This window comes from Malaya genurostris, chromosome 3, assembly GCF_030247185.1.
Source record: "Malaya genurostris strain Urasoe2022 chromosome 3, Malgen_1.1, whole genome shotgun sequence".
Classification (NCBI taxonomy): Eukaryota; Metazoa; Arthropoda; class Insecta; order Diptera; family Culicidae; genus Malaya; species Malaya genurostris.
In genome coordinates, this window is record NC_080572.1 from 99,804,629 (window position 1) to 99,830,303 (window position 25,675).

General features: G+C 36.7%; 1 protein-coding gene across 10 annotated transcripts in view; it reads left to right on the forward strand.

Annotated features, from left to right (window-relative positions):
• The window catches only part of LOC131436580 (protein Fe65 homolog), a 222,722-nt gene that overhangs the window by 35,048 nt on the left and 161,999 nt on the right, over positions 1-25,675 (forward strand). For 3 of the 10 annotated variants that reach the window (XM_058605390.1, XM_058605380.1, XM_058605388.1), the window contains exon 2: positions 7,002-8,392. The exons of 2 other annotated variants lie outside the window; for them this stretch is intronic. The gene's annotated coding sequence lies outside the window, so the exon portion shown is untranslated. The remainder of the gene's footprint in view (positions 1-7,001; positions 8,393-25,675) is intronic. 5 more of the 10 variants (XM_058605384.1, XM_058605381.1, XM_058605382.1 and 2 more) reach the window with 5 other exon arrangements.

Here is a 25,675-nt window from a genome sequence, read left to right on the forward strand (position 1 = left end):
TAGTCACTCTTTTGCTTGAGAAAACTGAAACTGACCCAGGGTAGTTTCATGTGTTCATTTCGCACTTAGCAACGGGGGTTTGAGCAAATCTTATATAAAAATCAGGTTCGAAACTGACTCGATTTTCAGTTCAACAACGTTGAAACTTGGTTCAAAACTGGCTTCAAACAAACGGTTTGACAGCCATCGCACTATGTCCATCTCAACTTAAATGACTCGGTAGACTTTATATTCTTATTTCGGAGTATTAGAAAAAGAACGGAGTTCCTGAAATATAGTGGAATTTGGAACTGAATGGCCTGTTCCTGTTCATTGAATGACGTTTTCTGAGAATTCTGCTAAATTTATCTTCCTATTCTCTAAACCGAGGCCGTATTACCGGTTTAAAGAAAATTAGAACACTATCGTTGTTAAAGTTGATTTACATGACATTTATTGCAAATCGTTTTTTGTGATTATTTATTCTCAGTTTTTTCCGAAGCCATTTGTTGTTTGAAACAACAAACATACGACACACATGGATATCTAATGCAACAAAAATGTTGGGATATAATGAGCTTAGAGAAATGATCAAATAATTCGTTTTTAAATTTATTTCATGCGGGTGCGATCAATTAATGTTGCTTCAAAACAAAAGATGGCTTTTTGGTCAAATGGTTTCTCGTCAAAAAATTCTTTTTTCGTTAGCGGCCAACCATTCGACGGTTGCCCCGAAGTTGAAGATATAACCTTCGACATGTTGATCGTTAACGATAAATAAATGCTTTGCTTTTAAAGAAATTATATACCATTTAATTCCTCGTAGACTTAGAATTGGTACACTGATGAAGGTTGCTAATAGCACAACGGAATATTAGTATCTGTGGGAGCGGGTCATTTCGCCGAAAGTCATTGCTGGGAATTTTCGTTCTGAAAATTTTGAAAATAAAATAAAATAAATAAATCAAATTTAAATCTTTCTTGATTGTTTCAGAAGTACGATTGTAGTTCAACAAAACGGGAGTAAACATAATCATTTTTCATTTGCCTTTATTTTAAATCAATTCCAATCACGATATGAAGACTATTGAAGAATTCGACGAAATGACCCTTTCGGCGAAATGGCATTCGGCGAAATAACCCTTTCGGCGAAATGACCCTGATCCAGTAACTTCTACTATTTTATTTTCTTTAGAGTTCATTCCACTAACCGCTCAACAAAAGTAATGTTTGATGATATCATTATTCGCAACTTACAATGAAGGCCTAAATATTTTCAATTGGCATCAATTAACACTGAAATCAGTGAGTAAATTGCTATATCCTAGAACTAAAATAAAGCTGTTTAAACTTTTCTCTTCCTAGTTGGATACTGTATAACATTGGACCCTCCAGGGTTCTGTTGAAAAGTTATTTATTTAACATGTGGATCAATAAGTCCGGAAACTAATCAACAAAGTTGCAGATCTGTTTTGAAAAACATACCTTTATAAATCAACACAGTTCCCTTCTAGAGCAACACAGCCCAGCGCTTCTCAAACATTTTATTGTCTTTCTAGTAGATGGATTTATCTTTTGCCTCAAAATAAGCGTTTGTTTCACAGATTGAAGTGAAATCTCCTTCTTTGGGGAATTTTTTGAGACTTGCCAACAGGTAGTAGTCGCTGGGTGCCATATCCGGTGAATATAGCGGCAACAATTCGAAGCCCAATTCACTCACTTTGACAACAGCCTCCTTATAGACAAATGTTGATACAAACTGCCGTATGATATCTTCAGCTATCTCACACAATTTTGATTTTCGGCTTTGAAATACGATTTCACAGTTTCCGGTGTGATTACACACACACCACCGACAAATGGTTGTTTTTGATGGAGTTGCATTTTTTCAAACCATTACTGAGCTTGCACTGTGTTTGTATTTTTGTCATCAAAAAGCAATGATCATTCAACACAAATTATTTCGAATTCATGGTTTCAAGAATATCAAGACTAGAGTCACTTAAATCATTGTAACTCGTGGACCAAACATCAGAATGTCATGCTGCCAGATATGATTTGAAAGTTGGTACTCATGAAAACCATGAAAAGCAAATTTTTTTGACAACACCATCTTTGTATTAGTCCCGGGACTTATTGATCCAGGCGTTAGAAGTTATTTCGTGTGAAAATATGATTACAAAATTCGCCATTGAATATATTTTCCTAGACATGTAAAAATAATTTTTTTTTTTCAAAATCGAAACATTTTAAAACAATATTTGCAAAAAACACATTTTACTTGATATATTTTATGATTTCCAGAAATACGTTATGAGACATACCTGTTTATTGGACATTAGTTCTTTTCATTCCTTTGTTGAACAGTGAGGAATTTTATTTGTTTTCTCATATTGCAGAGTTCTGGGTGAGTCATGTCTTATTCATTCCGACCCTTGCGTTCAAAAGAATAAATTTGCAATGAGCCTCACCAAGGCTCTCATGAACTCTAATTTCTTAAGTAAAGGGTACTGATCTCGAAACCCAGATGGGTTAGCAGAGTGCTTCGATGTCTCTGTTAGCAAACAGAGAAAAATTACGATTCATGTACTCCGGCCTAAGCATAATCCAATGTTTCGCCTCCAATGTTCTGTTTCCTTTTGGTGATGAAGAAATTCTCATCCTGACAGCGACAGCTGGCGTTGGTAGTGCCGGAGACAGGAAAAGGGATCACCATCGTTGGGACTCAATCTACAGGATTTCCCCTTAGGTTTCCGAATGAGCTATTCTTCGAGGATGTCATTTCATTCTGCTCGTTGTGTAGAACTGCGTTGTTGGAGTGACAGCTCGGGGTGGCAAAAGATGTCGGCTGTTGCATACTAATGGGAATCTTATAGCTTGGGTTTGCATTTTGTCTACGAGGACATTTGAATAATTATAGTGACAGATGATAGAAACAGTACGCGTAGCATTGAATTGGTATGAAATGATAGTTGATTGTGACCCTTTAACCGGTTTGTATTTTCTATGCTGACTAGTTGAGTCGACTCAATGTTTTACTGGGAGAATTCAAGTATTTCTTAAAACAGTTTTATAGTATTGCTGAGTCTGTTATCGTTTCATTGTGAAATTGCAAATTTTAACCAATCGAATTCAGAAAATCAACTAATATTCTGGTTGAAATGGGATCGCGGGTGGTTCCGTGTAGATTAAAACTTTTTTTAGATTCTTATGGCCTCATAAAATTTTCTAGAATTTCATTTGGATCCGACTTCCGGTTCCGGAATTACCAGGATATATGTGCAAACTTATTTAAAAAATTCGCACTCAATTTTATCGGAAATTTTTCAACCGATTTTCACAAACTAAGAAGCAAATAAAAAGTCTTAAAATTCTTCATAAAGTCCCCGAGAATCGACTTCCGTTTCCGGCAGTACAGTGCGATTAGTGCAAATTTTATTCACAAGCGATGGCGAACGAGGTGCACATTTTTATAAAATTTACTGCTAAATTCATCTAGTTGGCAGATCTTATTAGTGAATATATAAAACTACTTTGGGACTAATAGTCCTCGGTTTCCGCTTCCGAAAGCACCGATAATAGTGAAGAAAATATCCTAAAACATACATACATACATCGATTTCTAAGCGACGGCTAAACAGGTTATCACAAATCATGATTCAAATTGAAGCTCTTATTGTTTTGAAGGATACTGTGCAATTTCATCCAGATCCGACTTCCGGTTCCGAAATTATAGGGCGATGAGTGTCAAAACATTGAAATCGTCATTCAAAATGACGGTTGCCACATTGAAATTAATATTTTTCAGGTGAAAAAATGTAAATTTTTAATTCTTTTATTCAATTTGTACCTACTTGTTTGTGTTATTACAAGATCATGGTAACGATGCTTTTCTATAGAAGTACACTTTTTTTCTATACAAGTGCACTGAAAATTGACTCGGGGGCTAAGTGTTCTATATCATTCGACACAGTTTATCAAGCTGAGCAATGTGTGTGTCTGTGCGTATATGTGTGTGAGTATGTGTCAAATAATGTCGCTCATAGAATAAAAAATCTCGTAGTTACATAGGTTGCTAATGAAATTCACACCGTCATTTAGAGCGACGGTGCAAAACATGGTAAAATTCTTCTAGATTTGGCTTAAATTGATTCAATTTGTAGGCTATATTAGTTACTTGCTAAACGAACCGACTTCGTTAATACTGGCTCCAAGTTCCCGGTTACAGAAGTACCGGAAATAGTGGTCAACAAGTTTAAAACAAAATTCACTCAATTTTCACAGAGATCATTTGGTCGATTTCCATAAACCGACTCAAATAAAAATTTGTGTAGTCCTATAGGTTGCTGTTTAATTTCATCCGGGTACTAGATCCGGTTCCAGAAATATAGGGTAAAGTGTGTTTAATCATTAAGTGCGACGATTCAAAAGAACTGGACATAACTGTTTACAATTGAACTGGTTATTTTATTCAAGATTGAAAAAAAAAATGTCTTCTCAGAATCTTCTAGTGATATTTTTGAAAATATAAGTAATATGAGAAAGGCATCATTACACCACTAGGTGGACTAAAAAGGTTTTTACGGTAAATTTTGATAATGTTAGTGTATCTTTCGGTTGTCATCGTTAACGTTCCAATTTCAGTAGAATGTAGAATAAATATTTTTTTTTCAAAAAAAGAAAATTTATTCAGGCGCAGGTCTTTCCGCCTACAAGCTTTACGTGACCGATTGACTCATATTTCTGTTACATACGTATATATTTTATTCCTATTGGATCTCGTTTTCTCCCTTTTTCTAGGGGGAGTGGAGCTTCCATTTCCATTTATCGAGGATTGAGGGTCACTTTGTCCGTGGCTCATCGTGTCATCCATCGTCGGTGTTGTGTGTGGTTTCTGTTTTCTTTTCGTTTTACTTGTTGATCGTAGTCTTGAGCTGGTTGATGTAGATGCGTCTTGTTGTATATTGATTGCAGTTGATAGTTGGTTTGATGCTGAAAGCGTTTTGAAGCAGATGTACCGGGTTCACTAGTTACCGCTGCAAAACGGTTGTCCTTATCTTTGGTTGAAGATGTCCTTTTCGCAGTTTCAGTGCAAGGTTTGCCGTAGTGTGCAGGTTGTTCACATAATCTACATATAATCAGCTGATTCTCATGGGTAATCAGCGTTTTACACGGATGCCTCCTGCCTTGTCTACAAATGATGTAACATGGAATTGCCTTATGTAGTCGCATACGTATAACTGGCACGCCATTCCCGATACCGGGGAAAAAATATAGTAAGACGCCTTGTTGAACTGAATTTCAATTACATTATTAACATCTAGATGCATTCGTTCTTTAAGTAAGATTTCAATTTCGTTTGCTACTGATCTAACTTTGCAGCGTTTGAAATCAATACAAATTGAAATTGGTCTTGTAGGTTTCAGACTTTTGTTAACCGTATTTGCCCATTTCGTACACTCTATTGTTTGCTACACTGTATTGTCTTTGTTTCTGTTTGTTAGAATATATATATATATATATATATATATATATATATATATATATATATATATATATATATATATATATGTATATATATATATATATATATATATATATATATATATATATATATATATATATATATATATATATATATATATATATATATATATATATATATATATATATATATATATCTTTTTGAAAACTGCCGTCAGGAATCATTACTACCTACAATTTGCACCATAATGTTTTCTCTTCGAATATCGAAATTTTTACATCTTCAATGCCGAAAATGATGTTATTTGACGAATCTGTATTTCTACTGAATGTATAACTGTAATTCTTCATTATTTTTCATTAATTCACTGAAAATAAAAACTTTTACTGAGATTGTAAAAAAATGACATCTTAGTGTACACACACCGAGTCAGAGTCAGAGAAATGTGAATTGTATCTTTTAGACATTCAATAGAACAAACAAGGTCCAGATGAGTTAGGAACCTTATTTGTACTATGATGCAAACATTATCACATATTCGGTAAATGCGACATTTGCTTACTTCAATCATGAACACCTGTCGCGTTTTTTGTAACGTCCAATTAACTCGCAGAGAGTTAGTCAAAACATTAACAGAAAAAAAAAAGTTTTGTCTTTCGTCTGGTGTTAAACTTAATACTCTATTTGCAATGATTCTTCTGCAGTCCCTCTTTAATGTGGATGTTGACAGATGGCGTATTGGAAAATATGAGACATTTCATCTCTAATTCCGAGGCAAATAACTGCGAAATTCCTTGGCACATGATAAGTCATTCTTTATTTTCAATACACTTTTGCATCTCTTCTTGTTCGATTGGGTACATTCACCGAGGACAACGTCTGTTCTACAGTGGAGGACCTCTTCCTTATCTTCTGTAATTTGTATCAGTTGATGGCAGAATATTTGTTATTTCCGGTTCCATCTTACCGCCAATCATTTAGCGCATGCATTTTTAATGCAAAGCAAAAGGTCGTATACCACATGCACTCCCAATTGATTTCCGTTTATTTTTGTAAACTAAATACATTCCCTTGAAATAATTATTGAGCCATTTTCGCCACTTGCATACTTGGGCAAACGAGAAAAAGTAAAGCAGTCGGATGGGGCCTGGACTGGCGCGTTTGTCACATGGTCAAGCACTTCCCATTGGAGATTTGTCAGCATGTCGCGAACGCCTTTTGACCTGTGCGAAGGTCCATTGTTGAGGAATAACATCAAATTTTGTTGTCTTTCTTTATATTCATGTTGGTTTTCCGCAAGTAGGAGAAAAGACTTATGGATGATTACAGCTTTACAGCTCGCCAGTTCTTCAAACCCACAAGAATAGAGGATGCATTGTCCTGCTTCAATCCATCTAATGTCACATATGTTACATATAGACTATTCTGATGCTTGATCCATCAAGTGATGCACAAATTTAACTAATGAAAGAATTTCATCTCATTTAAGATACAATTTAAAAATTATATATAAACTAATTTAATTATACGTTCCAAGTGTAACCAACAGATACTGTCTGAAACTGAACTATCCACTAACGCTTACTAAGTGAATAACTTTCTCCAGTGAAACTCGCACGAAAATCAAACTAACAATAATTTCAGGTCTAATCCATTTTTCTTTTACGAAATAAGTAAAAGCGAAAGCAAAACCACACTCAGCTGCGAAGTGTATCCGAGTGAAAGTCAAGAAGTGTTATTAGTCCACGTTATGTAAACCACAACAACGAGGGTGGCTTTCCGCCGAAGCCGAAGAAATCGAAGAGGCAGAATGAAACTAGCACATCGTAGTATGTCCTCTGTGACTGTACACATGAATGTTTAGTGGGATTCAGTTTCCTTTGTGGAGTAGTAGAAAAAAACAAGAATAAGCATACTTCGTACCGTTCTAACGTCACATGATTTTACGAGCCAACGCAGCCGATGAAGAAGGGTGTTTGCAGCTATCGGGGAAAAGCATATTTTTCGCCTCATTTCCCCATCAATATTGTACGAACGGGCGTATAGAAAAACTCGTTAAGTGAATAAACATTGCCTCCGCGTACGGAAGGATTAGAGTTGGGTGGAATAGGCGGGGAAATATTGCTGTACGATTATAGAAATGAATGCGTTCTGGGTAAACGACTCCCCTTTGGCCGTTAGTTAGTGCTGCTACCGGTGTACAGTGGGACGAAACTATCAACCATTTGCACTTACCGTTGGCGCCATCGTCTCTGGCCAGCTGCCGGAAAGCGGAAGTTTACTGCTGGGAAATTCTGGCTCGCTGCAATGAATGGAGCAGTATTTTATGATCTCTCTAATGCCATTTGATACGTCATAGTCGTAAAATTAAACAATTTATTCGCTACTTTGCATAAGTGTTGAACAAGGTGCTCCTGGTCGTTCGGTGAGGATAGCCCAGAACTGGCTTCGTTCTTGTCGTTGTACAATAACTAGAACGAGAGAACGATACAAACCATGACATAATTTCATATTTTCTCGTCGAGACATCGCAGTGGTTCTACAAGTGGTGTGATGAAACAGTTTTGAGGGCCCGACCAGTACGGGCTCCTTTGATATATGTGAATTCTACAAAGTCGTCCCCGAAAAAGATCCCATCACGTGTTGAGCGGCCATCAATCAGGCTATACTGTTACTAGCTGACAGAATTTGGTAATTATCGTTAATAGACGTGCTAGAAGTTGAAGTGTTTTATTAAGACATTGGAAAAAGCAATGGATCGTTGATGTCATCAAAGCTGTTATATGGAAATTCACGCGAGGAAGAAGCATATCGATAAAAATTTAACGTATTGCTGCATTTGAGAAGTACAACTACACACTAGGTGGCATTGGATATTCGTTGATTTTAAGCTAATGAGTTCACACTTTTGGCTCGATTAATTTGAAGGTAAGTGAAATTATTTTTATTGGATTTTCCATAAACTATGTCTTGTAACTAACTGAATTACCCGGTGTTGCTCGGAAATATTTTCTGAAGACAAGACTGCCAAAGATGATGTGAATTCTTCCGCCAACTGAAACACTCTGAATGTGGTAAAACCCAACTTAGAAGGCAACCGTATATATTCAGATTGCACCCATCCAATGTGTAGTCTAAGATCTCCTGATATTCATAATTTTTGCGAAACTCTCGCCAAATCAGGACAGTACTCCTTCCACGTGATAAATATTCTTATGATCACATTATTTACAAGTAACCGATCATGATTTTGAAAGTCTGCTTATCATCGTAACTACATTCGTAATATGTAATAACGAATTTGTTAAAACAAATCCCGTAAATTTATTTCCATCATCTAAGGTCGGCAGCCATTTCGGTTAAAAAAAAAACGCACATTGGTTATATGATTTTCAAATCAATTTAGATCAATGTTACCTCCCTTCGTTAAAGACACACTCAATCTCCCCCTTGTGAATATTTTTATGACTTTCAAAGAGTTTCCAGAAATGTGTAATATTCGTCAATTTGACCTTACACCTTTATAACATATGTCAAAGCATTCATACATAGGGAAAGGTGTTCGGTTGCCGGCAGTGTTTGGTTCGGTAACCATCCAAATATTCGACCAAGAGAGCCAAGGCGAAGTCCCCATCAGACAATGAAGACTTTTCTCCAAAACACCTCCGGTTTCCAGTTTTCCTTTCAATAATTGCATTCTTTATTTATATTTTCCCGAAATTTCTTGAGGTGCCGGTAATCGAACACCTTTTTTGAAATTGCCAAAATTTATCAATTTACTAAAGTGATAATAAATTTTTTTCAATCAAATGAATCAACTTAGTTCCTTCATCAGTTGTTAGCTTTCCATTGATGTAAAGATGTCCGCATAATGTGCACTAAGTCGGACGTTATGAGCTCAAAATAGAAGGGTGCCGGTGACCGAACACTCTCCCTTACATTCACGATAATATTTGCATGCCTGAATCTCAAATTTACGTATTCTAACTACACCTTTTTTCGTAAACTTATATCATAGTTTAGAAAAAAGTCAGTTAAGTTGTTCTGGATTGCATGCACTTCACTGTGTATCGATATGGTTCTATGTTGTTTTTATGGGGCCAATACTATGAAATTCTTTCCCCTCTCTTCTTTCACAAAATATAGGAGATTAACATTGATTTTCAAGATCTCCAACAACTAGTCCAGTCCAAATATTCTTTGGATTTCCCCTTGTGAACTGCAATAAGTATCTATGCCCGTCAAGAAGGGTTATTTGTCGTCAAATTCGATCAATATGTGCAATAAAACCCCTCTTTTTAGAAAAACTTGCAATAAACTTGAACCTTTTGTTCAACTCTGCGGTGTACAAAAATATCTATGCTTGCCAATAAAAACAATTAACACATGCTATGTCTTCCCACTTTAAACATACACTTACGATCACATCGGAAGGGTAAAAATTATTTATGTCGAGCTTGGTGATAATTTACTGAGTTGTTCCGGAGTATGTATGAGTTGCAAAAAATATTTGTGCTCGCAAAATGTTGATTTTCACAAAAAATCGAAACATTGCTCCCCCTAGTTAAGAACACTTACTACACCTTTTTCGCCTTAAAATACCATGGTAACTTACGAATAGTAAGAAGTACTTGTTCGAAATTGATTTAAATTTGAGCAAAAGTGAGAAAGATTGTGAAAATTCGTTTTATGTTCAATTCTATTCAAACTATAATTCAGTATACTGAACATTAGAAAATAAGAATTTTAACACAACACATATCGATTTAACTAGGTTATGGCTTGTTCAGAAAGCATGCCTTTTAAGGGGCGGGTAGGGTCAAACACTTTTGAAAAATCATTTATTATTTTCTTTATATTTTCCTACAGTAAAACATTTCAAGAATTTTCTTTGAAATTTTCAAGCCTATTGGAACGAAACTCTGAAGGTTATGGACCTTTATCTATGACTATCTCATTCTACGAAGAAGCAAGAGCTCGGCGCACAAGCCCAAGAATTCTACTTCGATTGACTCCAAAACTTGACAAAACATTCTTGAAATGTTATTATAAAAGAAAAAAAATGATTTTTTGAAAATGTTAGATCCTACGGGCTCCCTGGAGTTACTAATTGTTTCCATTGATTTTATAGACAAAAACCTTTAAACGCGTTTTTCTCGAAAGCAGGTTTTGAAAGTCCGTGTCCATCGTCATTCAAAAATTACTGCACCAATTTTTTTTTGCACACACTTTCTACATATAAAAAACCCCAACGTTTTCCTTTTCGTTGTTTGTTACTTTGGGGAGGTTTAACAGCTACAAAATGGCGGATTTTTTCGTGAAAATCGTAGTTTTCATTTCAAACAACCACCAAAAATTAAAAAAAAACAAACAGAATCGTTGGGGTCTAGAAAAACTTGGCACTCTACCTATGCTGCGTTCATTTGTTCACTTCTGATTAGTCTGCGTTGAGATACAGTGGACACCGCAAATCATGAGTTTTAAGAAGCGTCCTCAAAAATATCTCTTCACCGACTTATTTCTTTCTACGAAAAAATTACAAAGTGTTGTTCGAATGATGCTTTTTATCATGGAAAATATTTGAATCTATTATGTTGAACGATAACTTTGGAAAAAAATCGCCCCTTAAGGTACGAAAAAACATTGTCTGAAGTACGTCTCAGAAGTCCCAATTTGGAGAAAATCATTTCGACTTACTTTATTATGGGTCACTTCTTAAAATTTACTCTCTGGGAGAGTGATAAGACTTTCGCGAGTCTTGTTGCAGCAACATAATTCCATATAATCGGAAATATGGTCAGCAATTTATGATAAAATTTGCAGTAATAAGAAATAACCACAAATAACTCAAAATTGAAGTTATCTAAAATATATGGTATAAACGAGCATTAAGCTGAAATTCAGTACCAAAATAAAGAGCACAAAATTTCAACTACATGAATTGAAAAAAATATTGCACAAAGCATATCGTGCAAATCCGACACATAGAAATACGGAATGTTTTCAGTGGTTGAGTGCAGTGGGCTTACGGCATGTTTTGTTAGCTAATAGAACACAAATTATTTACTAGTTCGTGTTCGCATCTCATCCGACGCAGTCAAAAATCACTTACGGTCGAAACGACAGAAACAAAGACAATACAGTCTAGGGAACAATTGAGTGTACGAAATGAATAAATGCGATTTAACAAAGCCTGAAACTTGGTCTACAAGACCAAATGCAATTTGTATTGATTTCAAGCGCTGCAAAGTGAGACCAGCAGCAAACGAAATTGAAATCTTGCTTAAGGAACGAATGCATCTAGACGTTAATAATGAGTGAGATTCAAAGCGTCTTACTCTGTGTACATTATGTTCAAACGTGAAAGAGATGAAATTGCACTCGCTTTGGTTAACACCGAGGTGCACAGTGATGATCATGACAATGTTAAATATAAAATCCCTGAGTACATGGTGGACAATGCCATAGAATTCAATTTTGTGAACAACCTGCACACTACGGCAAACCTTGCACTGAAACTGCGAAAAGAACACCTTCAACCAAATACAATATCAACCGTACAACATCGCAAACTAGTCAGCGCAGTACTCTTGTCTCACCATCAAACCAACCAGCAACTGCATCAAATGTACAACAAGGCGCATCTACAACAAATAGCAATGAGCTCAAGACTGCGAACAACAAGGTAACAACAATACCACCGATGCGGCAATGGATGACGAGACGAGCCACGAACAAAGTGCCACTCAACCATCGCAGTATGGAAATGGAATCTCCTCTCCCCCTAGAAAAAGGGTGACAACGAGGTCGAATACGAAAGAAATTTTATTTGAAAAATCGGCCACGTAAAGCTTGTGCGCAAAAAGGCCTGAAAAGAAATATAAAAAAAAAAAACAAATTTTTTAAGCTATTACAGGGTCCGCCATGTAACTCTTTTTTTTAAACATGCAATAAAACACAAACGGTTCATACGATTTCAAAATTTATATTTTCATATTAAAGTACAATCCTCCCGGTTAATTTTGGAATATAATTTCATTCAAATGGCTGCCTCGGCTGGCCTTGCAGTACGCCATACCGTCGGTCCAGTTTTTCAGTACATTTTCGATTGTATGCAGCTTTATTTCAGGCTGCACGAATGTTGTCCTTCAAGGCTTGAATTGTCTCTGGCTTGTCCACATAACACTTATCTTTGACAGCCCCCCAAAAATAATAGTCTAACGGCGTCAAATCACAGATCCGAGGCAGCCAAACGACATCAAAATTTTGACTGATAATTCGATCTTCGAAGACTGTGCGCAGAAGATCGATCGTAGCGTTGGCTGTGTGGCACGGTGCGCCGTCTTGTTGAAACCAAATGGTGTCCAAGGATTCCTCTTTAATTAACGGGAAGAACCAATCGCTAATCATGGCGCGGTAGCATTCGCCATTGACCGTGACGGCGGCTCCTGCCTCTTTTTCGAAGAAAAATGGGCCAATGATGCCACCAGACCAAAAGCCGTACCAAACCGTCACTCTCTGAGGATGCATCGGCTTCTCCATGATAACGTGCGGGTTTTCCGTTCCTCAGATACGACAATTTTGCTAATGAACATACCCGCCGAGATGAAAATGTGCCTCATCCGAGAAGATGATTTTTTGGCTAAAATCGGCGTCTTCTTCAAGCTGATTTTCAAAGTAAAACTGCACTATTTTCACGCGTTTCTCAAGCGTAAACACAACCATTTTCGTTCAGCGGAAGGATAAAACTAAGTTTCTGTCAAATCAGAAGTGACATTAATGTTACCAATGTCGAAATAACCGCTAGTTCAAATACAAAAGTTAGATGGCGGACCCTGTAAACCATGAGAATTTCTATAGACTCATAATAGGAAGGCACCATGCGTGTATGTTGTTCAAGAAGGTCAATTTAGTCATTTATAACCAAAACGCTCTTATAATTGATTTTTTCACAAATTACGAAATTGTTCATTCTTTGTTACGGATCAAAACCTTTAGAATGATGAGACTTCTTAACCTAGCTTACCAACTATGTGTGATATTCTCCTTTCCGTAGATAATCCGTTTCATTCAAATACCCTTTGCCGGCCTTCACTCACAACTTTCCTCTTGTTATCCAGCACTCGGCCACACAGCCTCCATGCTAACACAATCATCCTCAAACTCCATGTGGTTAACACATAACCCAGGATACTACATCCTCCACATCAACGATAGAAATGTTGATTACTAGATATTCACGATTGCAACTACCGAGATATCTGTGCAATTACTCTACCTATTTACGATCAGCTAAATTAGTTTTAAAAGTGACTATTCGTGGTTGTCTGTTCTATCAGGAATAAGCCATCAGTTCAACAAAGGAGAAGTAGCAAACATCTACCTGTTTTTAGACGACAATCCTTCGACTTCCTCGGGCTTAATCAAAAGAAAAAAATTATGACGTATTGGTGAATACAATGAAAATATGATAAACTGTAAGTAGTTTTTAATGATATGGAATCCACTCGTATTACAACTCACAAATTTCTTCAGAAACTCGAGAGCCAACATCTACTTATTCTTTCATACTATTGCTATTGCTCTAAACAGACATGTAATCCCTGCACACAATCATCAGCTGGTGCGCATACTCGTGGCACAACGAATGAGAGCAAAAGCCCTCCTGTCACACTGTTCGATTGATTGCACCAAACATACGAACGTGTGCGAATAGCTGCGGGTGGGACACTTCCGTTCGCACATGTTTCTTTAATCCTCAAACCCTGCACACACATTACTGAAACTAACTGCCATATTTCGGAACCTAGTAATTTCGACGAGTCACTTACACCCTCGCACTACAATTCTAGTCATATTATAATCATTCGAGCAAGTTCACATATCTGTCACGCACAAATGTATACTAAGATATTTGAATGTCAAATGTATACTAAAATATTTGAATACTGTATAAATATACGTGTGATACTGTTAAGTTTGGTGTCGATTGAAATTTTATCATATATTTCTATATATCGTACTTTGTTTGCCAACTTATTACCTAAAAATGCGGAGAAGCACTTTAGTTGATTTTAGGTAGGTTTTTACCGAAAATTAGATAGCGACTGGTAAGAGTGTATGTTTTACTATACGCAATGTTGATAGTTTTTTTTCCCTTAATTTTTTTACTTTGCTGAACTCTGTGCAAAGTATTTCATGTTGGCCATGGGCTTTACCCGACGCAACTGTCATTCTTCTAATTATAAAGCGCTATCCACACTAGGCCGTGACGTATCCGGAACGGAACCGCAACGTGCCGGGATTTATTTGTTAAATATTCTCATCATACCGTGCACTTTCCGTGTCGCTACCGTTGCTATTAGTAACATACACAATCGTTGCATTTGATGTGCTTCTGTTCCTCACGAAAATGGCACATTTTTACAACGAAGAATTGGCCAGAATTGCAATTGCTCTGAATGACGAAGATAATCAGCAGCTTAAAAAAAAGAAAGAAGATTTGGACGCAAGAACTTTGGCGAAAAAGAGCAGTTGAGGGTGAATTCACCACCTTATATAAGCAGCTTGTGAATGACTAGATGAAGGAATATTTCCGAATGTCAGAAGCCTGTGGAATATTTCCGAATGTCAGAAGCCTCGCTGTTGAGTAAAATTCATCCGCGTCTTTAAAAGCATGACACTACATTCCGATTAGCAGTGACTCCCGAGAGGCTGGCAGTTTGTTTAAGGTATTTTCATTAATTTGTTTAAAAGATTTCATTGTAAATGTGAAGAAAACTCCAACCAAAAATTGAATAACGATCGTTGAGATGGCTTATAGTTTATGTTCGTCTCATGATTTCAGATATTTAGCAACAGGAGACACGCAAAAAACCATAGCATTTAGTTACAGACTTGGGACTGTCTACCAGATTGTTCACGAGATATGTCGTGTAATTACCGAAAAATTAATCGACGATGCACTACCGAAACCAACAGAAGATATGTGAAAGAAGATTGCTAACCATTTTTGTGGAATTTCCCGCTGTCTTGGAGCCTTGGATGGAAAGCATGTGACAATTCAAGTACCTGCCAATAGTGTTTTTGAGTCAACGCATGCTTTGACCGTGCTTCGGACGTGTGTCGATACAGACACGGGTACGACACGGTCTAGTGAGAATATTCACATGGAGCTGCATTAAACAATTTTGAAGCGTAATACGGACGGAATCCGGTCCAGTCCCGTTCCGGATACGTCACGGCCTAGTGCGAATAGCGCTTAAAGCATTAAACATCTAAACTCTACTCAAACTTCAGTAGCATTTTTTTCATACATTTATCTTTTTTTTCGTTTGTTCGTTTTGTTTCCATACTGGCCATGAGCCATATCTAGTTTAAGAAGTACATGTCATATCAGTATAAGAATAATAGAAATAATTTTAGAATTCTTAAATTCGATTTGTGGATATTCTTTCAACTCGCTATACAATTTGTATTTTCAAGCCGAGTTTGACCAGTAAGTTATTGGAATTAATGCCATATTAATTCCCAACTTAAATTTAAAAATCCCCTACACAACCCCGATATTTTTTACTCTCGTGAGTTCCGCCTTATAACTTTACCGTTACAATTATGCAAGTAACGCATTGAAAGTTTGCAAAATTCACATAATCAATCAATTAGTAGGTTCGATTGTCGATATTCTGATGCGTGGAAAAAGTATGTCAGTTTTATTCGTATTCAAGTCATCCAGTTATGTCTTTGACATTACCCTTCCGTATTTTTTACTCTCAAACATACATCTACAGGTACTTCAAGAATAATATTTCTTCTTTTCTCTTTTTATGTACAATGAAATAATGAAAATTGATCTTTTTTTAAAAGCACCTACGGTTATAGACTTGAAAGATTCGTTATCATGAGCCACAAAATTCGGAACGCATTGAAAATATTTTTGTTTGAAAAATAGATCTATCGAGAGGCTATCGCCGACATGGTTTTTGCAATTGCTTTGAGCAGACTCGACATTCGATTAAATACGAAAAGCAATTAGATTGGAGTGTCATTTCCGCTACATCTTGTTCTATTTTGTAACCGACAGTTGGATTGTAATTGAATTTCCGTCTCGAATTGAAATAGACATCCATTATCGGTGGCGGTGTCACAGCTGTCCTTCATCTATATTGAATAATGGCGTTCTCGCTAGTTGTTGGGTGAAATATAGAATATGACACAGTAGAAAACTCCCGTAAAGTCATTTTCCAATCCAACAAAAAATGGAATGATGGGGTGTAACGCTCTCTTGCTTTTCTCAGAAAATAGGAAGCTTTTCGAAAAAAAAGTTCTTCTGTATATTAATGGAATAACAATGTTGAGTACTCGAAATTGAGCAATTTGACGTCTCTGATACTCACACCGATGCATAGTGCACAGATCTATTCATATACGAAATTAGAATGTGTGCGAACCGAAGTCAAAGTTTGTTGTGGGTTCCATCTTACACTGAGGTAAAAACATTTTTGACTCATAATCATACACTGCGGAAAATGCATATAGAGTTTCGAAAGCTATGAACTTATGAACCAAGTAGAAGACAGTTCCATTACGTGTTATAGAGTTTCATACACCGTTTTATGCCTTTCTCAACTGTTCTATTGACATTGCAGTATTTTTTATTGCATATATGTCTTCAATACTTGGCACGATGCGGCTCGACAAATTCACACTACACTCCAAAAAAATTTGAATTTTATAGGTGACTCAATCCCTCATACGATGTAATTCATAAAGACCTAATTCGTCAAATGACGGAAAATTTCATTTGTATTGACTTAATGTTAGATTAGCTTGAATTTTACTGGTTTCGACTATAACTTGCGTTCTGCTAGCAGGTGCGACTGTATAAATTTAAATGCACCCTTTACCAACCAAGCCAATGCATGCTTCTGTGGCTCAGTCGATTAACAGACGTACTTGCGATCCAATGATTCTCGGTTCAAGTCGCGTCGGTTGCTATCAGTATTCTTTTTTTTTATTTCGATGAATTTCATGTCATGGAGTTTTAGACACAATATTAAATGAAAACGTTGAAATAAAAGAAGAATACTGATAGCAACCGCGCCGCGACTTGAACCGAGAATCATTGGATCGCATGTACGTCTGTTAATCGACTGAGCCACAGCAGCATACATCTGCTTGGTTGGTAAACGGTGCATTTAAATTCATATAGTCGCTCCTGCTAGCATAATGCAAGTTACAGTCGAAACCAGTAAAATTCAAGCTAATCTAACATTAAGTCAATACAAATGAAATTTTTCGTCATTTAACGAATTAGGTCTTTATGAACTACATCGTATGAGGAATCAACTCACCTGTATTATTCAGAATTTTTTGGGTGTACATATAAATGGTTTACAATGTTCACTTACATACTACGCATTATTTCTACGACAAAACTGAGATTTTGTTTGATTTTTTGACATAATAAGGTCGCACTATTGATTGTAATGGCGTATTATTTGGTTGACTGGACTGTATTTTGCATAATTTTTCATTGTACGTCTTTCTAAAAATAATTTCCTGGGACGTAATTGACGGATAGGCATATAAAAATTTAATTGCGATAATAATGGAGCTGAGAATATTGTCGCTGGTGAAATAAAGCATTTGAAAGTCGCGGCGTTATCTAAGTGTTCTTATATTGATGAGCATGCAGCGTGCTTCATATGATGGTAGAGGAAATGTTGTCCAGTTGAATTTACGAAGTGCATATAAAAAAATGACATTCAATGCGTTCTTCGTGAATAATATTATATATAGAGTTGGAGTAGACTTTTGCAGCACCAAATGTGAAATAGATTGATTTTGTTCTGGAATATTACAGCGTCGTTGTTATTTTTAATTTCCATGAAAAGTTTCATGTCGTCTGCACATATAAACACTTTTAGATTTTTGAGTATGAAGGAAATATCGATTATATGCAATATGAAAAGAAGAGGTCCTAGGTAAAAACCCTGGGGTACGCCAGATGTAACATTAATTGATTAAGAGTTTATGTTTTGGAAGCGAACTACTTGTACACGATTCGTATGATTCAAGCCACTCCAGAAGGCCATTCTATGCCATATTTTTGTTGTAGTTGTAGTTGTTTCAGTACAGTCGAAAGATTTACTAAAGTCGGTGAAAAGAGGTGAGATGATGACACCCATCAACTAGTTTAACGAGTTTGAGCAACTGTTTTTAGAACCACCATATTGAAAAAATATAAAGAATACATTTTTATGAAGTTATTTTAACTGTGAAAAGAGTAATTTTGAAATATTGATAAAATAATGGATTGAAGATTGTAAACCCTGTTTAAATTTTTGCTTTTTCATGAAACTTTTTTATCGTTAGTTTTTATTCGAATTATTTCTTATTTTTGTGTAAATTGTTATGGTTTTATCGATTTGACTTAAGTTTTTATTTAGTCACGTTATTCATTCGATGTACAATACCAAAACTTCAATTAATTAGGCATTTTCATATCTCGGGAGATTATAAGTTGAGTTTCGGAGGGGTATACGGTATACGCGCCTGAACAACATAAAAAATCTTTTGTTTGACGAAAATAATCGGAAAATCATATTATTGAACAAGCAGGGCTGTGATTGTCATTTTGAATAAACAAGGTCTAAGACATTTGAAATAAGGCCGAACGTCTATTTTCGTGGATGTAGTAACTGTGTTGCATTGAAAGACTCGAATGACCGACAAAAGAAATCACGTTCTGTTCACTGGCTGAGATCCGTTGGATACACAATACGAGATAAGCTGGTGGCCATCATTTTAGCTTGTGGTGAAAATTTTCTCGTGAATTTGGCGGGTCGGGTCTAGTAAAAAGCCAATAAACATCGTAAAAGAACGTAGTTGGAAATTTTATTGCATTGTACGGCGTGTTTTCAAGTACGTAGCACTCATTTACAAGTGTTAATATTATAGAAGTATTCCAATATTATAGAAATGTGATAAAACCAATATTATAGAAATATGATAAAAGTGTTCAGTAATTGGAACTAGATGTGATTTGACGGATGGTCCTGTGCTAATCATTCGTCGAGACGTGGTGTTACGAAAAATGGTCACAATGTTTCATCACATCATCATACTGTCTGAATACCGGAACACCGAAGTCGGGATGGGCGCATTGTTCTCAAGTAGGTTTCAGCTTGTTTAATTGGGTGACAAAATGTGAATAGTGAAGAGGTTGTTGACACGTGATATGCAATCATAATTATTACATATTGGACAGACAATTAAATCTGTCTTGTAAAGAAACTTTTAGCTTGACAATATTTATTTCGCTTTTGTTTGTTTGGTCCTTTCTCTAGTGGAATGCTTCGAATGACAAGAACTCTCACAACTGATAACTAGGATAGATAAGTGAAAATATAGGTCAATGGGCTAAAAAGCAATCTTGAACCTTACTGCTGCTCATTTTCGTAAGCGATTTTTTTACGGATTTTCCACGCGATAACAAGAATCGTGTAAAAGTGTTAGTTTAGTGGCGAATGATCACGCCAACTTCAATTTATTTTCTCAGATTGCTAAAAGTTACTTAGGAATGTGCGATAGTATCATGATTTATTCGAGGCGACTACTTTTAATGTTCGAGCGATGTAGGATTGCTTTTAGTAAGAACGTTGTAGGTCATTTGAGAATCGCATTTCATTTAGTATGATTTATTTTATCAACCTCCAAATTGATTTAAAATTGAAAATTGTGTTACGACTTTTCTACCAAGCACTGGAATAACTTGTAAGCCAAATCTACATACATAGATACTTTCCAGAACAAGATTTTTACAAGTAGAGGCGAGCTTTTTCCTGTTTCGATAGTAAACACAAGCATCCAATGATTTGGAACGGGAGTTATCACACCACTTCAAGTCAAAAGTAGCAGAGCATGCCTTTTCCGAGAACCATGAATTCACTACCAATGACATAAAAATATTAAGACAAATTTCCAACCCATGGAATTTAGATACGGCAGAAAGTTTAGAAATTTTCAACCATAAATCCACTTCTATAATAAACAGAGACCAAAGAAATAGGTTTTCCTGGCTTTTTAAGTTACTATCTACACACAGGGGACAAACAAAAATAGAAAACTTAACCTCTTCCTAGACTAAACAATTTTTCCAAGGTATTTCTACCTTTTGTTAGGATTCTACCTACTTCCGTTTCATATAAAAGGACCAATATTGCAGCATTCTTTCAATAAATCTTCAAAAACCTGAACAATATAAGTAATATTCGAAATACGTACCTGTGATGTGACGTTCATTATACATGACTTAAAGTGTTGTGAGGTACATAGTGAATGTGTATAGTGACGTTATATACCTATAGTAGAATTGAATGGAGTTAAAATTTTTTATTCTAGTAAAAAAAAAAATAGGAAACTGACGGCGCGTGCGATCATATTTTAAATTGATACAGATTCATAATTTGAAACGTTATATTATGCGACTGGTGGATCACATTATCGAAGTATGCCTTTGTGTGTATGTATCTATGTGCGTGTGAATGAAACAAATATAGGTTCTAAGTTTTCTCAGAAATACCAGAACCGACTTTTACAAGTGTTGGTTCAAATAAACGGCAGAATGTGAAAGTTTGAGAAGGCCAACTTAATTAGTAAAAACCCCGACATAGTTTGTTACAACCATCATTCAGTAAAAACCATTCAAGCGAAGAGGTTGTGTTTCGATTGTACTGGCTCGTGAGTTAACGGCTGATACCGAGACAATTCTAAGCTTCAGGTAGTTAAACTGCCCATAGCAAACGTAATATTCGGGGCGTTTCCCGACTGGAAAGCTAGCAACGAAGGCCATCCCGTTCATACGCACAGAGGTGTAGAAACACAGAGGTGCGAGAGCATAGAAGTGACGAGTCACAGAGGTGCCATCGCATAAAGGTGCGAAGACGAAGGGGTGCAAAGGCACAAAGGTGCTAAAGCAACCCAGTGCTGATCTAGCAGGTACCAGAATTTGTACGCTGCGTAGGATCAAAAGAGACGGCATATATCGCGAGGTGCTACACTGCAAGCATCGCATTTGATCGCCACCAAGAGCAAAAGCACTGTACCTGGGGTCAGGTACAGGCAGCACAGCAAGTGCAGTGGTGTTCACAACGACGGCAGAGCAACTGAGATAGCAGTAAACGACAGAAGACTGCCAATTGGAAACAGCAGAAGACTGCCAATTGGAAATCGTTGGAAGAGCTTCACGTCGTTCTTCACGATAAAGGAACAGAGACATCAGCTACAAGGTAGATTTAATTTAATTTATTTTTTATTTCTTATATCTGAAATTTTACTAAACATAAGTTTTTATTTTGGTATTATTAATTTACAAAAAAATTTAATGTAATGGATGATCTTATGGAAGATCATCCGAATCCGATTCCGGATACTAGTAAGAGTTTAAGTACTCCGAGGGCTAAACATTATCCACAGGGTACCACTGGGCCATGGATAGTCTATCTTCGAAAAAAAGAAAAGATTTTAAATTTGATGCAAATTACCAAGGATTTGACATCACATTTCTCTGAAGTTAAAGAAATATGTAAAGTTAATAGAGATAAAATTCGAGTTGTTGTCAATGACTTGAAACAGGCGAACGAAATTGTAACCTGTAAATTATTTTCTGTTGAATATCGAGTTTACATTCCATCGAAGGAGGTGGAAATTGACGGTGTCGTGACTGAAGCAAGTCTGACGGCCGATGATTTACTTAAAAATGGAGTTGGTCGTTTTAAAAACTCCATGCTTGAGGGAGTTAAGATACTCGAGTGCAAGCAATTGTACTCAGCAACTATTGTCGATGGAAAAAAGTCGTATCGTCCCTCAGATTCGTTTCGTGTAACATTTGCCGGATCTGCGTTGCCTAGCCATGTCTATATCGATAAAATTCGTCTTCCTGTTCGGCTTTTCGTACCGCATGTTATGAATTGCACGAACTGTAAAAAATTCGGGCATACAGCTACTTACTGTAGTAATAAGTCCAAATGTATCAAATGTCAAGGGCCTCATAAGGATAATCTTTGCGATAAAAATGTTGAAAAATGTGTTTATTGTGGGGAGAGACCTCATGATGATCTTTCAGTATGCGCTGCATTTAAGTTGCGTAAAGACAAAATGAAGCTTTCTTTAAAAGCACGGTCTAAGCGCACATATGCAGAAATGCTTAAAACGGTCATACATGTCTCCCCCTTGGAAACCGAAAACGGTTTTTCAAATCTTATGGAGCCAGAGGAATCTGACTCCGACGGAAATAGTGAAGATACCTCGTTTGTCACTCCTCAAGGGTCTGTTAAGAGGAGATTAACAAACCACAAAATACCTAAAAAGACACCTAAAATTACATCTTCAAAAAAAGATCCCCGTGTTAAAGCTAAAAAGCCAAATTTAAAACCAAAAACTGTGCCTCCTGGTTTGTCAAATTCACAAACCAATCCAGAAACTAGCTCAAGGAAAGACAATAATCCAGTGGGCTCCGTTTCACATTCACCAACAGGATTACTTAAGTTTTCGGAAATTGTAGAATGGATTTTCGCAGCATTCAATATTTCTGAACCTCTAAAGACTATCATAACGGCATTCCTTCCAATAGCTAGAACTTTTTTGAAACAGTTATCAGCTCAATGGCCAGTTCTTTCAGGTTTTGTATCATTTGATGGATAATTTATCATCCGCCGCAAATGATTCAATCACTGTCCTGCAGTGGAATTGTCGAAGCATCATGCCAAAACTTGATTCATTTAAAGTTTTGTTGCATAGTCAAAAATGTGATGTATTTACTTTGTGCGAAACATGGCTTACATCAAACATAGCCTTAAGTTTTAATGACTTTAACATTATACGTCTCGATAGAGACTCTCCGTATGGTGGAGTGCTTTTAGGAATTAAGAAATGTTATTCCTTTTATAGATTAAATATTCCTTCGACTTCTAGTATAGAAGTTGTTGCTTGTCAAATAAACATTAAAGGAAAGGACATTTGCATTGCTTCAGTATATATTCCTCCAAGAGCTCAAGTTGGACAACGACAGCTTAATGAAATTGTCGAAGCCCTTCCTGCTCCACGTTTGATTTTAGGAGATTTCAATTCGCACGGAATGATGTGGGGTTCCGTTTACAATGATAGCAGATCATCCTTAATATATGATATTTGCGACAATTTTAGCATGACGGTACTAAATATGGGTAGCATGACACGGATCCCAAGACCTCCTGCACGTCCAAGTGCATTAGATTTATCTCTTTGCTCGACTTCAATTCGACTAGATTGCACCTGGAAAGTATTTCCTGATTTACACGGTAGCGATCATTTACCAATCATCATCTCAATTAGCAGTAACAAAGGCATTGCTAATTCAGTTAATATTCCATATGATTTGACAAAAAATATTGACTGGATTAAATACCAAAGTAATATTTCAAGTGCCTTAACTTCAATGGAAGAGCTCCCCCCACTTGAAGAATATGACTTCCTCGTTTGTTCGATTCTGGAGGCCGCAGAACAAGCCCAAACCAAACGATTTCTTGGTCCATCGTCTAACAGAAGGCCTCCAAACCCTTGGTGGGACAAAGAGTGCTCAGATGCTAAGCACGCGAAACAAAATGCCTTCAAGATGTTTTTAAAACGAGGAGGAGGAACTCCTCAGAATTTTGAAAAATTCTTGACTTTAGAAACCAAGTACAAGAGCATACTTCGGGCCAAGAAATGTAGCTATTGGAGACATTTTGTCGAAGGTTTGTCAAGAGAAACCTCAATGAGCACTCTTTGGAATACGGCCAGACGAATGAGGAATCGTAACGTAGGAAATGAGAGTGAGAAATACTCGAACCGATGGATATTTGATTTTGCGAGGAAAGTTTGTCCAGATTCTGTTCCTTCGCATAGCATTATTAGGGAATCTTTTTCAAATAATGGTTCCATTGATAGCCCCTTTTCTATGATGGAATTTTCCATAGCACTCATGTCTTGTAACAATAACGCTCCTGGGTTGGACAGAATTAAATTCAACTTGGTGAAGAATCTGCCCGACCTCGCAAAAAGACGTTTGTTGGAATTGTTCAACAAGCTTCTTGAGCAAAATATTGTTCCACCTGACTGGAGGCAAGTGAAAGTTATCGCCATTCAAAAGCCGGGGAAACCAGCTTCCAATCACAACTCATATAGACCCATCGCGATGTTGTCCTGCATCAGAAAATTGTTCGAAAAAATTATTCTACGACGTCTCGACACTTGGGTCGAGACGAACGGTTTGTTGTCAGATACTCAGTTTGGCTTCCGTAGAAATAAAGGGACGAATGATTGCCTTGCATTACTTTCGTCTGACATCCAAATTGCCTTCGCTCAAAAGCAACAAATGGCATCTGTATTTTTAGACATTAAAGGAGCATTTGATTCAGTTTCCATTGATGTTCTTTCAGACAAGCTTCACCAACATGGACTCCCAGCGGTTATAAATAATTATTTGCACAACCTTTTGTCAGAGAAACGCATGCATTTTTCACATGGCGATTTGGTAACATTCAGAACTAGCTACATGGGTCTACCGCAAGGCTCTTGCCTCAGTCCGCTCCTCTATAATTTTTACGTAAATGACATTGACAGCTGTCTAGTATCCCCATGTACACTAAGACAATTGGCAGATGATGGCGTAGTTTCAGTTACTGGACCCAAAGCTATTGATCTGCATAAACCATTGCAAGATACCTTAGATAACTTGTCCGATTGGGCTGTTCATCTTGGTATCGAATTCTCTGCGGAGAAAACAGAGTTAGTCGTCTTTTCAAGAAAGCATGATCCCGCGCAGCTTCAGCTCCATATGATGGGAAGAATGATCCAACAGGTTTTGACTTTCAAATACCTCGGGGTGTGGTTTGATTCCAAATGCACGTGGGGAGGACACATTAGGTTTCTGATAACAAAATGCCAACAAAGAGTAAATTTTCTTCGAACAATAACCGGATCTTGGTGGGGTGCTCATCCGGAAGATCTAATAAAATTGTATCAGACAACGATACTTTCAGTGATGGAATATGGATGCGTTTGCTTTCGTTCCGCTGCAAACTCTCATATTATCAAATTAGAGCGAATTCAATATCGTTGTTTGCGAATTGCTTTAGGCTGCATGCATTCGACACATACAATGAGTCTTGAAGTTCTGGCGGGAGTTCT